A 14688-nucleotide genomic window follows, 5' to 3' on the forward strand; every position below is an offset into this window, starting at 1 on the left:
AGATTAGGACCAACCACTCCCAAACAGCAGCCAGAGTGATCTTTGGAAAACCCAAATCATATCATTAAAATAAATCAGAAATTCTCACAAGGTTGTACTTTGTTTTGCCTTCCTATCCCTCTCTCTCCTCTCCAACTCATCTCCTACCATTTTCCTTCTCTTTCAAACCACTCTAGCCACAATGGTCTTTTTGCATTGATTGCTCATTTTTACCTTGGCTATTCCATGGGCCTGGAGCATTATTACCTGAGAACTCAGGGCCCGCTTCTTCCCATTATTAGAGCTCCACTCAAATGGCAACTTGTCTTCAGAGACACTGTATTTGGCCACTTCATCCATCTCTCTCTGCCTGGTTCTCTGATTTATTTCTAGCATTATCCCACTCTAAAATTATTGTATTTATTTATTGATGCAGTTTTTTTAATATCTATCTTTCTCCAATGGCATGTCAGGTCCTTTGGTGCAAGAACTTTGCCCATCTTTTTCACCAACACCATTTATACTGCATGGTGCATGGTACACACTCAGTAAATGCTAAACAGATGAATGAGTCATCCTGTGTGGCCTTTGAAATGTACTTTTTCCTTCTTTTAAATATACTCTTCCTTGTTGGTGATAAGGCAAGGCGTATTATTTCAACCAAAAGACATGATATGACAGATCTGTCAACAGTAGGATAAGAAATACATGGAATACCATAAGATGTGAAAGCATGAGTTCAAACTGGAAAGAAAAAAAACATGTATAAGTTCTTTAGGGACATAGATTGTTTATAGCAACCATAAATATTTTCACCTGTAAACATTCTTTCCACGATATCCATTTGAAGCCTCGGCTTTGCAGTGTTGTGGCCTGTCATGATTTCAAGGCACTGGGGGTTCATAGGTGTCTTAACTTTCTAAACTATCCCTTTTTGAAGACAGAGCATAGAAGTATCCCAGCAGAAAGCTGAGAGGCCCTATTTAACCAGTTACTCTGATGGTTCAATTCCTTTGAGGCAAATGAACTTTGACTGGCCCCAAATATTAACAATAGCCAGCTCTGAGAATATTACCTTCATCAGAGTCATAAGTGACAAGGGAGAATATCTTTAATTCTATTTGTGTGTATGTGTGTGGGGGGTAGATTAAACATTGTATTTAAACCCTCTTTAAATGAGTATTGTTAAATAAATTGAAGGTCCTAAAGCTGGACAGTACCTTAGAAGCATCAGATCTGAACTGAGCAAACTCGTGCTGAAATATCTTTTAGTTTAAGAAAATGTAACTTGATCAAATTACACAATAGTTGAGAGGGATGGTGTTTTAGTAACGTGTGGCTTAGTTCTAAGGTATACATGAGGATGGAGTTGAATTATGCATGAGACGTGGTGATCTAATGAACCACGGAAAAGCACATTTACTTCAAAGGGACAATGTGTGCTTGGTATATTTCATAAGATGTGAAACTTAGAAGGGATACTTCTGAAAATAATCCATATCAACTATACCACAGTGGAATCAGCTTAGAGAAGAGAGATGTGTGGTTGTAATAGTCAATATGGAGTTCATTGCTGAGAAAAACTCCAGTTTGTATGATTTTATAAATTCTTCTGTCAGGATCGTTCTAAGGCAGACTGTGAATTTTCTCTTGGAAGTTTTTTCTAACATTTCTTTCCTGATGCTCTCATTTTCCTTCTGGTCATCCTCATTCTCATCCCATCCAGGCCCAAGATATATTTCTTGTTCACCTGCCCATTTTGTCAATGGCTCAGTTGTCCCTGTGTTCTCTCTAATTATTCTTCCTTTATCTGCCACCAAGTTTTCTCATTCCATACTACCTGGAATTTTGCAAGTTATTTTTTCCCCTGTACACTAAAATCAGGTACTAATTTTTATTCAAAATCACTTAGTAAATGCACGTGCCTGAGAATGCACTGGGTGTGGCGCCTGGTATGGAGGATAATCAGACACGTGCACTTCTTTCCTGTTACTTAAAATCTTTGCTAGTTGTCCTAGAGGAGATGATACAGTTCACATTAATGAGTAAATGGTTTATAACAGCAGAATATTTGCTTTTAAAAGATACATAAGGACATACAGTTTTTTTAAAAAAGAAATGGTTCTTTAATAGAAGGGTCTATGCATTTTTTACATGTCGGTATACAAGATATTCTGGGGAAAGAGATCGTTTTCACACTTCTAAAAAGCACTCTATAGGCAAATTCTTCTCCCTCTTATGCATGGGCCTGATTGTGCCACTAAAATTACTGAATTAAAGTTACTATAACTAGGGGTGGTAACTGGATCTTGGCCTTCCCCTGACAACTGAATGCATGGACCAAAGTATTTATGCACAAAGTAGAAGGCCTTTTTAAGTAGCAAGAATCTAATTTCATTGCCATTATTACCATTGTGCCAAATGACTTGTAAAATGAAATAAATGAGATCTATAGCACCTAGCAAGCTAAGACAACCCCCAATTCATCGTTCCTCTGCAAAACGACGCTCTGATGGCCTCAAAATGAGGGGCACCGGCCACTGATCAGAGCAAAGTGTTATTCCTGATCTCACTTCACTGGTTTCTGACTAGCATAGCATTTTGTGTATTGTCTTATTTTTCTCTCTTCATAAATCAAAGTAAGATTCTAAAGAGCTACAGGATCTGCCTCCTTGCTGTAGTTTTACACAGAAAACTCCTTTTGCTGCCATTGGAGTGATCTGTACCCGAACAAATAGGCAGATACTAGGCTCTAGGTGCAAACTGCTAATTCCATGAAATCTCCAGATACTAGGCTCTATGTGCAAACTGCTAATTCCATGAAATCTCCAGATACTAGGCTCTAGGTGCAAACTGCTAATTCCATGAAATCTCCAGATACTAGGCTCTAGGTGCAAACTGCTAATTCCATGAAATCTCCAGTTACTAGGCTCTAGGTGCAAACTGCTAATTCCATGAAATCTCCAGATACTAGGCTCTAGGTGCAAACTGCTAATTCCATGAAATCTCCAGATACTAGGCTCTAGGTGCAAACTGCTAATTCCATGAAATCTCCAGATACTAGGCTCTAGGTGCAAACTGCTAATTCCATGAAATCTCCAGAGAACTTATCACGATGGATCTTGGGCAGAGTTTGAAAAATGCATCATGCACTCATGACTGCCCACCTTCAGATTCCATATTTACTTTTAGTGACACCATGTCAGAAAAGTAGCAAGTGGCAGTAGGTGAGGAGAGGGGTGTGGAAGGGAGACTTTTAAACCATATACAAAATACTGAGAACTTCCAGTGCTAAGTCTTGACTTGGCTCCTGTGAAACCTGTTTGAAGATGTTTGAAATAGTCCTTTCACCCCATCTCGTTGTGTGAACCCAAGAAAAGCATCTAGCCTGTGCATGTTACCCAAAGCATATATTATATAATATTATTTTCAAAAGAATAGTGCCACATGCTGCAGTGATTATTTTAAGTAACTTGAATATCTAAAGCAAATAATATTTAGAAATTACTGAGCGTTTTTTTTTGGGGGGGGGTTCTTATCCATCTTGACATAAAGTGACAGAAGATTTTATTTAGGAAGATTTAGTCATCAGTACAAGGTAGCCATGTGACTGATAGTGTCAAAGGTGAACTCATTCTTCCCTATGGCCTCTAATTTGGCCTGAAGTATAGCCACATTCAGTGTGATTTAGTTGAAGGGGTACAGGTTTTGGAGGTAGACAAATTTGATTAGCATTCTAGTTCACTGTTTACTACTTGAGTGACTTGGCTAGTTACCTAAAATTACTGACCCTCAGATTTCCATCTAGACTTGTATTAATATTTAGCTATTTGGTGTTCTTATTATTATTTGGGGAATTGTTCATTATATGCCAGACAATTTTCTAAGTGCTTTACCATTATATCAATGAACGCTCTAAGAACACTGAAGTGTTTAGTAGCCACCCTCTATGTTTTAGGAAACTCACTCAGAGGGTTAATTATCTTGTCTACTTTAACAGCTCGTAAGCAGCAAAGTCAAAATTCACATTCAGGTATGACTCCAAAGCTTGTGCCATAACCATCGCTGTACAGAGATTAGGGAGATGGCATGCCACAAGCACTCCCTGAACACTGGTCTTGTGGGGTTTCTTCCACTGGCACTGCTGCTCTCATAGTCACACAAAGTGACACTGAGCCTTCCCCTTCCAGCATAACCTTCATTCCCTGCACCTCCCTGCTTGGTGCCATGAGTCTTTTACAAGATACAAACTGTAGATCCTGACTGTGTCTTGCCTGGTTTCTGGGCTTAGCTTAAAGCTAAGACTTTTTGTATCTTAATCTCTTAGGAGTGAGGAACAACCGCTCCTGGATCGACCCTTAACTCTACCCCATTGGACTCTAGGGTTTTTGTGCGTCTCCATCTCATGGCACTGGGAATTCTCTATCTCCATTTGACTAAGCTGAGTACCCTAGACTTTAAATCTTTTTCATGCCAGAGTCTATTTTATCCCCCCATACCTTCCTGATTTAAATAATTTTTTCTATTAAGACTCTCTTACCTGGCTGCAACTGTAATACTATCTGCTTTCTTCGGCCTTTCTAACCTTTATATAATATATACGTGAGTATATATATACATCTGTATATATATATACACACGTGTATGTGTATGTACACATGTGTATGCAGGTATGCGCATGTGTCTGTATACAACTCATCTCACTTGTTCAGAGAACTCTTATTTCTAATCCTTTTCACTCTCACAACTTCCAACAGACTGACAGACATACCAACCTGCCATGCTCTGCTAATGCCCAATCCCAGGGCATACGGTGCCCTGCAAAATACCCTAAAGCTCATGGATAAAATATTTTCTTCTCAATCAACAAGTTCTGGTGGTTGTAAACACAATACAGTTGTAATATCACCTTTGAAAGACCGGGGAAAAGTAAAAACAAAACAAAACAAAAAATAAACACTCCTTTCTCCCTTTTAAAATCTTGTACATCTTGAATCCATACAAAGATCTCTATTTTTCTTTGACTTACTAAAATCTTACTAGTGAGATTTTATTCAAAAGACACATTCTGCCACACACACACAAAAATGCTATCATCAAAATAAGACATACAAGCAGAAAAATAAAGCAGGGCTTTTACTCTTGTGAAGGTCAAATTGTTCCTTGAAACAGTATACCTAAGTGTTTCTCAAAACCACAGATTTCAGGGTCAGTTCAATTTTTACTCAGTACCAAATGTTTCACTTAAAATGTAAAGACAGACCAGCGATCCAATGTTTTCATTAATTTTATATAATAATTCAAGTATAAAGTATTATATTTTTCACAAAAAAGCAAGGAGGCTCTGTGTGGTGTATGAGTCCCCAAAATATACACATGCATTTAAAAATTAGCTGATTAAAAAAATCCGCTGAGCACTCTTTATGCATAGCCTCTTGTGTTCAAGATCTCTTCTTCCCTGTATGTGTAGGGTTGACAGGGCTCAGCCTGTGGAAAGCTATAGGGTCACCAATGACTCCATATCTCTGATGTCTAAGATGGGTGCTTATCTCACAGTTTATAACTACAGTTTGAGAAATCCATTTCAAAGTGTTTTTATAGTTTGAGAAATCCATTTGGAAGTGTTTTTATAATTAGTAATCTGAAACCCATTTTTAATCCAAAGGAGTATAAATCAAGGAAAGGAAACATAATCCAGACAAATCAGGGACCTGAGGGAGCCAGAATAAGAAGGGTTATAGCCAACTGAAGGAAGATGGACCTAGAATTTCATGAGCAAGAGATAAAGAATGTGTGCTTAATTTTGGTGAAGTTCCTATGAACTTAAAGAGGTCAATAGGAAATAAACATATTCCCCAGTGCTAAGCTGTTTTGGAAATAGGTAAGTGCAATATGGTCCCACCCTGAAGGACAGAAAGAACGAACGCCCTCTTGTGTGTAGTATCGTTTTTTGTTTATTTCCTGCTGAGTCAGCACATGGCCTTCGGCTCCTTTTCAACATGGCACCTCAATGCCGGTCATTGGAGGTGACCGATCAAGTGACAGTGACTTGCCACCTCTGCTTAAGTAGCTTTTACCTTCATAGGGAAGTAGCACAAAGCTAGTAAATCACTATACCATAGGGCAGCAGGTGGTAATTTTTTTAAAGTAATATGACAATAAAGCTTGTTTAGAGGACAATGATTTCTGACCAGGGTGACAGCAGAAGCCTTCATGGATGGAGTGAACTTCGAGTCAAGTAAGCATTTTTAGAGCATAAAAGTAGAGAGGAGACGGGAGGAGATAAGAGTTGTTTTCTGTTGTGAACATGAAAATATCTTATTTGGGCTTGGATTTTAGAGGGCTGCTCTATATGCCATCACATTTTAAATCCAAGAGGAGAAAAACTTCTAATAAATGGCTAAGATAATTAAAATATTCATGGCACCTTAAGAGTGATTTATAGTCTGCAGATGTAGCATGGAAGGATGAGCTCCAGAATCTGGTAATTCTCTATTTCTAAATGTAGACACCATTATTTATGAAAATACAAATTCTTTTTTATGATGATTACATAATCAAGTGTGTCTATGATTTTTTAAAAAAAAACTATGAAAATATTAGTCTCATAAAAACAAAATAAACCATGTAAGTAATTAAATTTATAATAAACACTTTATTTGTGGGGCATTTGTATGGGATTTATAATTGCATCATCAAATATTCATTTCAAATGAGCATGAGGGCAATACTTCGTACAAATGTATTTATGTTTGAAGTGAAGGGAAACTAAAAGCTATGACAGCCTAAATCTGAGCTTAGATATGGAAATATACATATTTGCACTTTCAAGCATGTGGTGACTCGTTCTTGAAATAAAGCTTCATGTTCAATGGACAAAATCCTCTGATGACCAGAAAAAAGGGAATTACGGCAACTTTGGTAACTTCCTCTTAATGTCCACTCTTGCAAAAAGAAATTCAGTTAAGAAAACTTTCTAGAAGCAGACTGAGAACCAATCCCAGTCTACCACTCAATGTGGTTTTCTTCCCTTATTTTGTTTTACTTGTTTTGTCCATGGGGAAACTATTCAATTTGGTGAAAGACTAGAATCCTTCCTTGCAGGAGAGAGAATTGTTTTAAGGCAAATGCACTAGTGGTTTAAACTGCATTTTAAACTGCATCTTGTCATTGTATTAGTCTCCTGGGGCTGCCATACAAATGACAACAAACTGGGAGGCTTAAAACCAAATGTATTCTCTCACAGTTCCGGAGACCAGAAATCCAAAATCAAGGTGTTGGCAGGGCTGGTTCCTTCTGGAGGCTTTGGGGAGCATCTTTTCTTGCCTCTGGTGGCTCCAGGAGTCCCTTGGCTTGTGGCTGTATCACTCTAATCGCTGTGTCTTTCACATGGCTTTGTCTTCTTTGTCCTGTCTTCTCCCCTTCTCTTCTCTTATAGGGACAATTGTTTTCTCTTATAGGGACATCCTAACCCAGGATAATCTCATCTCAATAGCCTTAACTTAATTATGTCCACAAAGACCCTCTTCTCAAATAAGTCACACATCCAGATAATAAACATTCATAGGCTCTGGATGGACATATCTTTTGGGGTTCCACCATTCAATCCACTACAATTATTTTTCCTTTTATTCACATCGTAGGGGTAGCTGATTCTGCTCCTTTTGACCATGATATTAAATTAAATTAAAGTCAACCTGTGACTCTGCACAGTGAGATTTTACTCTCTTCTGATTTTATTTGGCTTTGTTAATAGATGTAAATTTCATACACCTTCTACCTGATTATAGGACATTGCTCTAAATCAAACAGAGAGCTTAATTTCATCTTATTCTTAAAATTCATAAAACATGAAATTCTAGCTGAAAGAAAATAAGAAATAGCCATCTATTTATTTGCTTTCAATTATTTATTTTAGTTATATGTTCTCCCAGAATACAATAATTAATCTATTGAATTGTTATATGTTATAAAAATATTGTAACGCTAGAGAAAATATGATATAGTTAAAATAAAATGTACAGGCTTTTGCCAGAGATGATTCTGACCATTATTCATAGTTCATAGCTTCAATTTTCAGTCCATTTGATTTAAAGCAAGCCACTCAATCTTTTTTAGTCCCTGTTTTCTCATGTAAAATGGAGACACTAATACCTCCTATGCTTGTTTATAATGAGGATTAGATATAATATAGGTAAGTCACCTAGTACAAAACCTAGCACATCATATTTACTTTATAAATGATACCTATTACTTATAGGTAATAGGTATAAAAGTATAAAAATGAACTTTTGTTGTTAGCTCATTCATTTAATTCATTTACATGCTGAATTGAATAGTCTCTGGTCTAAGGTAGGTTTGGAGAGCATGGTGTAATGTGAGTTGCCGAAGTCCAACATCATGTCTTAACAATTTCTTTGGTGGATCTGCTGCCGCATTCTTTCTTCCTTTAATTTTTATTTTTTTAATTAAAAAAAATTTTTTAATGTTTTTAATATTTATTTTTAAATTTTTTTTTTGTTGTTGTTGTTTTTGCGGTACGCGGGCCTCTCACTGTTGTGGCCTCTCCCGTTGCGGAGCACAGGCTCCAGACACGCAGGCACAGCGGCCATGGCTCACGGGCCCAGCCGCTCCGCGGCACGTGGGATCTTCCCGGACCGGGGAACGAACCCGCTTCCATTGCATCGGCAGGCGGACTCTCAACCACTGCGCCACCAGGGGAGCCCTAATATTTATTTTTTTAAAACTTTTGTCAGAGTATAGTTGATTTACAATGTTGTATTAGTTTTGGTTGTACATCAAAGTGAATCTGTTATACATATACATATATCCACTCTTTTTTAGATTCTTTTCCCATATAGGCCATTACAGAGTACTGAGTAGAGTACCTTGTGCTATACAGTAGGTCCTTATTAGTTATCTGTTTTATATATGGTAGTGAGTATATGTCAATCCCAATCTCCCAATTTATCCCCCCCCTTACCCCCAGGTAACCATAAATTTGTTTTCTACATCTGTAACTTTATTTCTGTTTTATAGATAAGTTCATTTGTACCCTTTCTTTTAGATTCCACATATATATATATATTAATATAATGGAATATTACTCAGCCATAAAAAAGAACAAAATAATGCCATTTGCAGCAACATGGATAGATCTATAGAGATTGTCATACTGAGTGAAGTAAGTCAGACAGAGAAAGACAAATATATGATATCTCATCCTTTCAATTTGATCTATTATCCAGGCTGGTCTCCTCAGTCTACCCTGCAAACATGATTCTCCTTCCTGACCACAGTCTTGCTCATGCTGTTTGACTTCTTGGAAATGTTCTCCTTTCTTATCTGCTATCCACCTACCCACTGTTTATGGCCCAAGAAAAGTCACTTATTTTCTCTGTAGACTCCTCCCATGTTATGCTCAAATGTATGTCCTGCTTTGAAATTTTTTACTCTGTACTCATTTTGGCATTTGTCTTATACTACCTCACATTGTTAGAAGATGTTAAGTTCGGTGTAAAAATCATCAGATGTAAGTTTCATGAGGTCAAAGATTCTAATTAAGTTTCTCAGTGTTTCTGGGTTGCACTCTGAAGTTAATTCAATTGTTTTTGCAGGTTCAAGTCTCACCTCAGATCCATGTTTCTTTTGGATTAAATTCAACTCCAAGCTCTCATCATCCAGATTGGTGGGAAATTCAACTCTGATAATTATTGGGCCTCCTCCCTCATGATTATCCAATCATCCAGAGATCTTAAACAGAGACAAACATTTGGGTCCTCCAGTCTTTTATCTGCCCTCGTTACCCTGGGAAGACCATTATCTATGCTCACATAGTCACTGAAATTTAGAAGCTCCCATGTCACGTAGGATAGATGTTTCCAGGGCTGGGAGTTCAGTTTAGCTATTTTCCTGGAATCCAACCACCACTCTGTGTTATGAGAAAGTCATTCTTGAATCTCAAATCCTCATGAATCTCAGAAATCACTATCCTTTCCTTTTGCTTGGAAAAATCTCTTTGTCTATTCCCAAATCTCTTTGTCTTTCTCCCTTCAAAGAAGGCATCTGCCCATGTCTTTCCTACATATTCAGTACACTCCCTTCACTGAACTTAGATTTACAAATGGCAGGAAAAGAAACTGTCTTCAAAAATCTTCTGTTTTCAACCTTACATTCCTACCTTAGATGAGTCACATTATTTAATTCAACTGGAAGTGAAGAAAGAAAATATCATAGGATACAGCACACTTTAATGTTTAAATAAAAATTTCTTTCCAACGGTAAGCACTCAAGAACATAGATTATCTGGATATGTCTCAGAGACTTGTGGAGCACACTTATTGATGATCAAAGTGTGTGACAGCCTGAAGAATAAACTGGAAAATAAATTATTTCAAGAGAAAGAAGATACCAACAGAAAAGTTGGGTGTGGAAACGATGCCTCCAATCATATGAGAAGTGTTGAGTGGGAGTTAATTACACTTATAATATTTGTCTGTCAGATTTGTCCTCTAGCTCAGCTCTCACAATCTGAGACCTAGAGTGAAAAGGAGCTCAAAAGTGGAAACTGAAAGAGGGTTGTTTTAAATACCCAGTAAGATATTGGAAGCACATGACAGTATTGCTTTAGAATCATTTTAACATAGTTGAGAGAGAACATGAGTTTAGAATATTGAGGGCTCTGAACAACGAAGCATGCCTTTGGCCCATTGAACTTTTGTCACAATATGCAAACATGCCCTTGTCATGGGAGCATCCTCACTAAGCACAGCATGGTAACATTTGCTACAACCAAGACCTTAACAGACACATGGGAACTTAGTAATCCTCACGGTGTTGGTTACGCTGTCAGAGCTCTGTTGCAATGAGAGTAGGTGCCAGTGGCAGATGCATGACTATGGTAACCTGAGTAATGGTGAGAACCATGTGCATCCTCATTGAAAACCATTCATTATCAGAACCCATGGCAAGTCATTTGTGTATAGCCTGCAAAACCCTAAGAGGTCTGAGAAGCAGAAACATCTAAAGAGAATCAGGAAGGAGGAGGAGGAGATTTTCTAGAAGGTAGTTCGGATGACTAATTTGTTACAAATACATGGACTAACTGTCTCTACTCTCAAAATTGTATGTGTGGGGATGGAGTGACTCGGGACCAGGAGTTAAAACATCCACCGAGGTGCTTTTACAGCATCTTTAGCTGTAACTTATAAAGTTGGACCTTCCAGTATTTCCCAAATATCTGGTGTCTCCTGAAATTTACCCTATCAAGTTCTAGCCCGTCAATCAAGATACTCCACTGGAGATGGCTACTACTTTTACAGAAGGTTGACAACTTCTGCCCATTATACCCTCATTTCAAGCATCCATAGCACATTTAACATAGAAAAGACTCTAAAATCTTTCATAATAAATGTTTTCAAATTAATTTTCCTTGGCATACCTCAAATTAAGTAGCCATTTTTCAAGAGATGTCTATCTGTATCCCCAACTAATACTGCTCTATGGAATATTAGAAACTGGATGTATTTCTAACTTGATCTGTATTACTGGACATTTTGATCATTAACTCCCTGTGAAAGATATTCCATGGAAAATATAGATAATTACCCAAATATTTGGGCACACATGAAATAAATATATTATATAGATATGATATAGAAAATACTCATGTTATATATCATGTGTATATATTTGTATATATGTATGTCATATACATTATACACATATATGTAAACGATATAACAAGACTTGGACACATGAGCTATGAACCTATCAAATTAACCTATCAGATTAACAAAAAGATAGAGACTATTCTGAGAGCTAAAAAGGCAGTATGCATGGTAGTAATTGCTCATAATGACTGGGAAATGGGTGGCGGTTACCATGGCCTCTGGGTGTCATGGAAAACATTTTGGAAGCGGTTGTTTCTGACCTGGCTGGTTACGAGGCACAGACAGATGGCTAAGATTCAAGTGACCCAGTGTGTTCTAAGCAGGAGAAAACCACAGAGTAACAGAAAGTGCATGTTACACTGTCACCTGCCAAGGCAAACATTCTTACAGATCACTCTATGTCAAGCTTTGGGCTCTTCGAACTTCTTCAGCTTTTGAAAATATGAGGTCTGTTAGCAGTCCTATATTTTAAAAGTAAAGTGTTATCCCTCCGTGCCATTCCTGTTTCCTCTATTTACATTGGGAATGGAACTTGATGTCACCCTCAAATAAGTCAGTGGAGATCAGGACATTATTTAATTTGAATAGATAAACCTTAGTATATTTAATTTGAATAGATAAACCTTAGTATCACCACAGAAGGAAAAAAAAAATAGCTGCTACAATACGGTTCCTATTACTCCCACTCCATTCACACACATATAGCTTATAACAAAACTCTTCAAACTTTTCCTGTTTAGAACTCCTAATGGCAGGGACAAAAGTAAATAAATATATGCCCAGAGAGATGGGAAAGGGAAATAATGGCTAAGGGATTAAATTCTAGGACTTCTATCGGAGGAACTCTATTGGTGTCTCTTTTATCTCAAAGCTTTAAGTGAGTAGTGCATTCTCTGTTACGTGTCATACTTTTATGTGCTTCACAGAGGAATACATTTATTTTCTTTCCAAACTCTTTTGGTAAATTTGATGTGCCAGGAGGATAAAACATATTTATATCATGGATTCATATGACACACTGCTTCACACCCACTGCCCCCCCACACCATGGGAGATTTAGAATAAATACAATAAACCTCTTTTTCAGTATGTAAAAATTATAATAATTTATGGAAGTGGAATATTTATGGAAATATTTATATTTGTAGGGATTAATCTCATGGAGTGGCCCCCGCAAAACAGTGGTGATCTTGACCAGATGTCTCACTCACTTCAGAATTTTCAGTTGTGCTTGAAACACAATCATTTGGCAGAAAGAAACTTTAGTGGGACTGCCTCTGAGTAAGAGGAGAAAGAAACAGCATATGACTCCTGGGCCTTCAGGATAAAGATCAGAAATGAATAATCTGGTATTAGGTATCATTTTCTCAATTTTCCTCCTTGCTTCTTCTGTACCAGCGTACCTTGATTGAGAAAGCAGAATTTTGTGAAACTTCAGTGAAATAATACTTTGGATTAAGATGTGCCCATAAGGGCAAAGTGCTCTCAATAGTACTTTAAAGCAGAGGTATTTGTTAGCTAGTTCATGGAGCTTATATTATAGACTAACTATTGACCTAGTAAAAATCTTTTTGAAATTGAGCTCTGTTCAGATTCAGCAAATGAAAACCAGAGAAAATACAAGCTAAAATAATAAAAAGCAGGGCTTCCCTGGTGGTGCAGTGGTTGAGAGTCCGCCTGCCGATGCAGGGGACATGGGTTCGTGCCCTGGTCCGGGAAGATCCCACGTGCCGCGGAGCGGCTGGGCCCGTGAGCCATGGCCGCTGAGCCTGCGCGTCCGGAGCCTGTGCTCCGCAACGGGAGAGGCCACAACAGTGAGAGGCCCGCGTACTGCAAAAAAATAAATAAATAAAAAATAAAATAATAATAATAAAAAGCAAAAATAGAGTGCCACCAACTTCCTGTGGAGATTAGGTAATACTCTGAGACAGGACAGAGTTAATGTTTGATAAGGGTCATCAGAAGTGTGTCCAGAAACAGAAGATAATAACAGTACAATATAATCTTCAGTGCATTCTATTACACTCAGTCTATAAATCTCAAAGTTTTACCTATTACAGTTTAACTTTATTAATTTAGGTACTTTGGCTTAATCGGTGACACCAGGATACTTATGCTTAGAAAATTATGAGCTGTAAATACCCCTATTTATAGAGAATACAAATATGAAATAGAAACAGAAAGAGAAATAGTGCTGTCATGAGTTTAATATATTTGGGGTTTCAAAGTTGTATTTTCAGAAGTGATAATTTTTCCTCTGCTGCAAGTGTAAGCTAAACAAACTCTGAGAAAGAGTCAAGCTCTCCTTTGATAAAAGTATGAGGTCCCTCCCCCCAGGCCCACCTAATGTAATTTCTGAAACATAGTAGGTACTCATCAAAAAATTGTTGACATACACACACAGAGATATCAGTTTGAGTTGAACAAACTTCTTTATGTAAAAGGTAGCAAAATAAAGATCCAGTGGTTGGCTTCACTAATTGGATAAATGGAGATAATTAAAATCAAATAAGATCATCCAAACTTGTGTGTCTAACTAGCAACCCTAAGTAGGTAGTTCAGAACCAGTGTGAACCCTGAGAAGACCTTTTTAGGAAAGTAACTGTTTCTTTACGCTGGATTCTCAAGTCCTACTCATAAATAGATCAGAAATCGTCCCAAACACTGTATAGATGTTTACGTTGCCAAAGGCAAACTTTCAGAGCAAACTTTAGCCCACCGTCTGCTGTCCCCCAAGCCACGACCAATGAGAGTTTTCCACACTAGTCCCTGTTACTGATTTCATCACTACCTGAACATGGGTCCAAACGATAAACATCCCTGGGGGCAGAGCCTCCGTAGAGTACTTGTGAATGCAGCAGCGCTGCCCAGCACAGAAATTCAAATAATGGGATGGGAAATTAAATCAGAAAAAAAAAAAAAATCTGGAGTCCTACCCCTTTCTTTCACAGAAGAGGAAACTAAGGCCTAAACAAGTGAAATGACTGAGGTCAACACAAATCATAGCCGACCAATATTAGTGTAGGCCAAAGAGTCT

Source organism: Kogia breviceps, chromosome 10 (assembly GCF_026419965.1).
Source record: "Kogia breviceps isolate mKogBre1 chromosome 10, mKogBre1 haplotype 1, whole genome shotgun sequence".
Lineage (NCBI taxonomy): Eukaryota > Metazoa > Chordata > Mammalia > Artiodactyla > Physeteridae > Kogia > Kogia breviceps.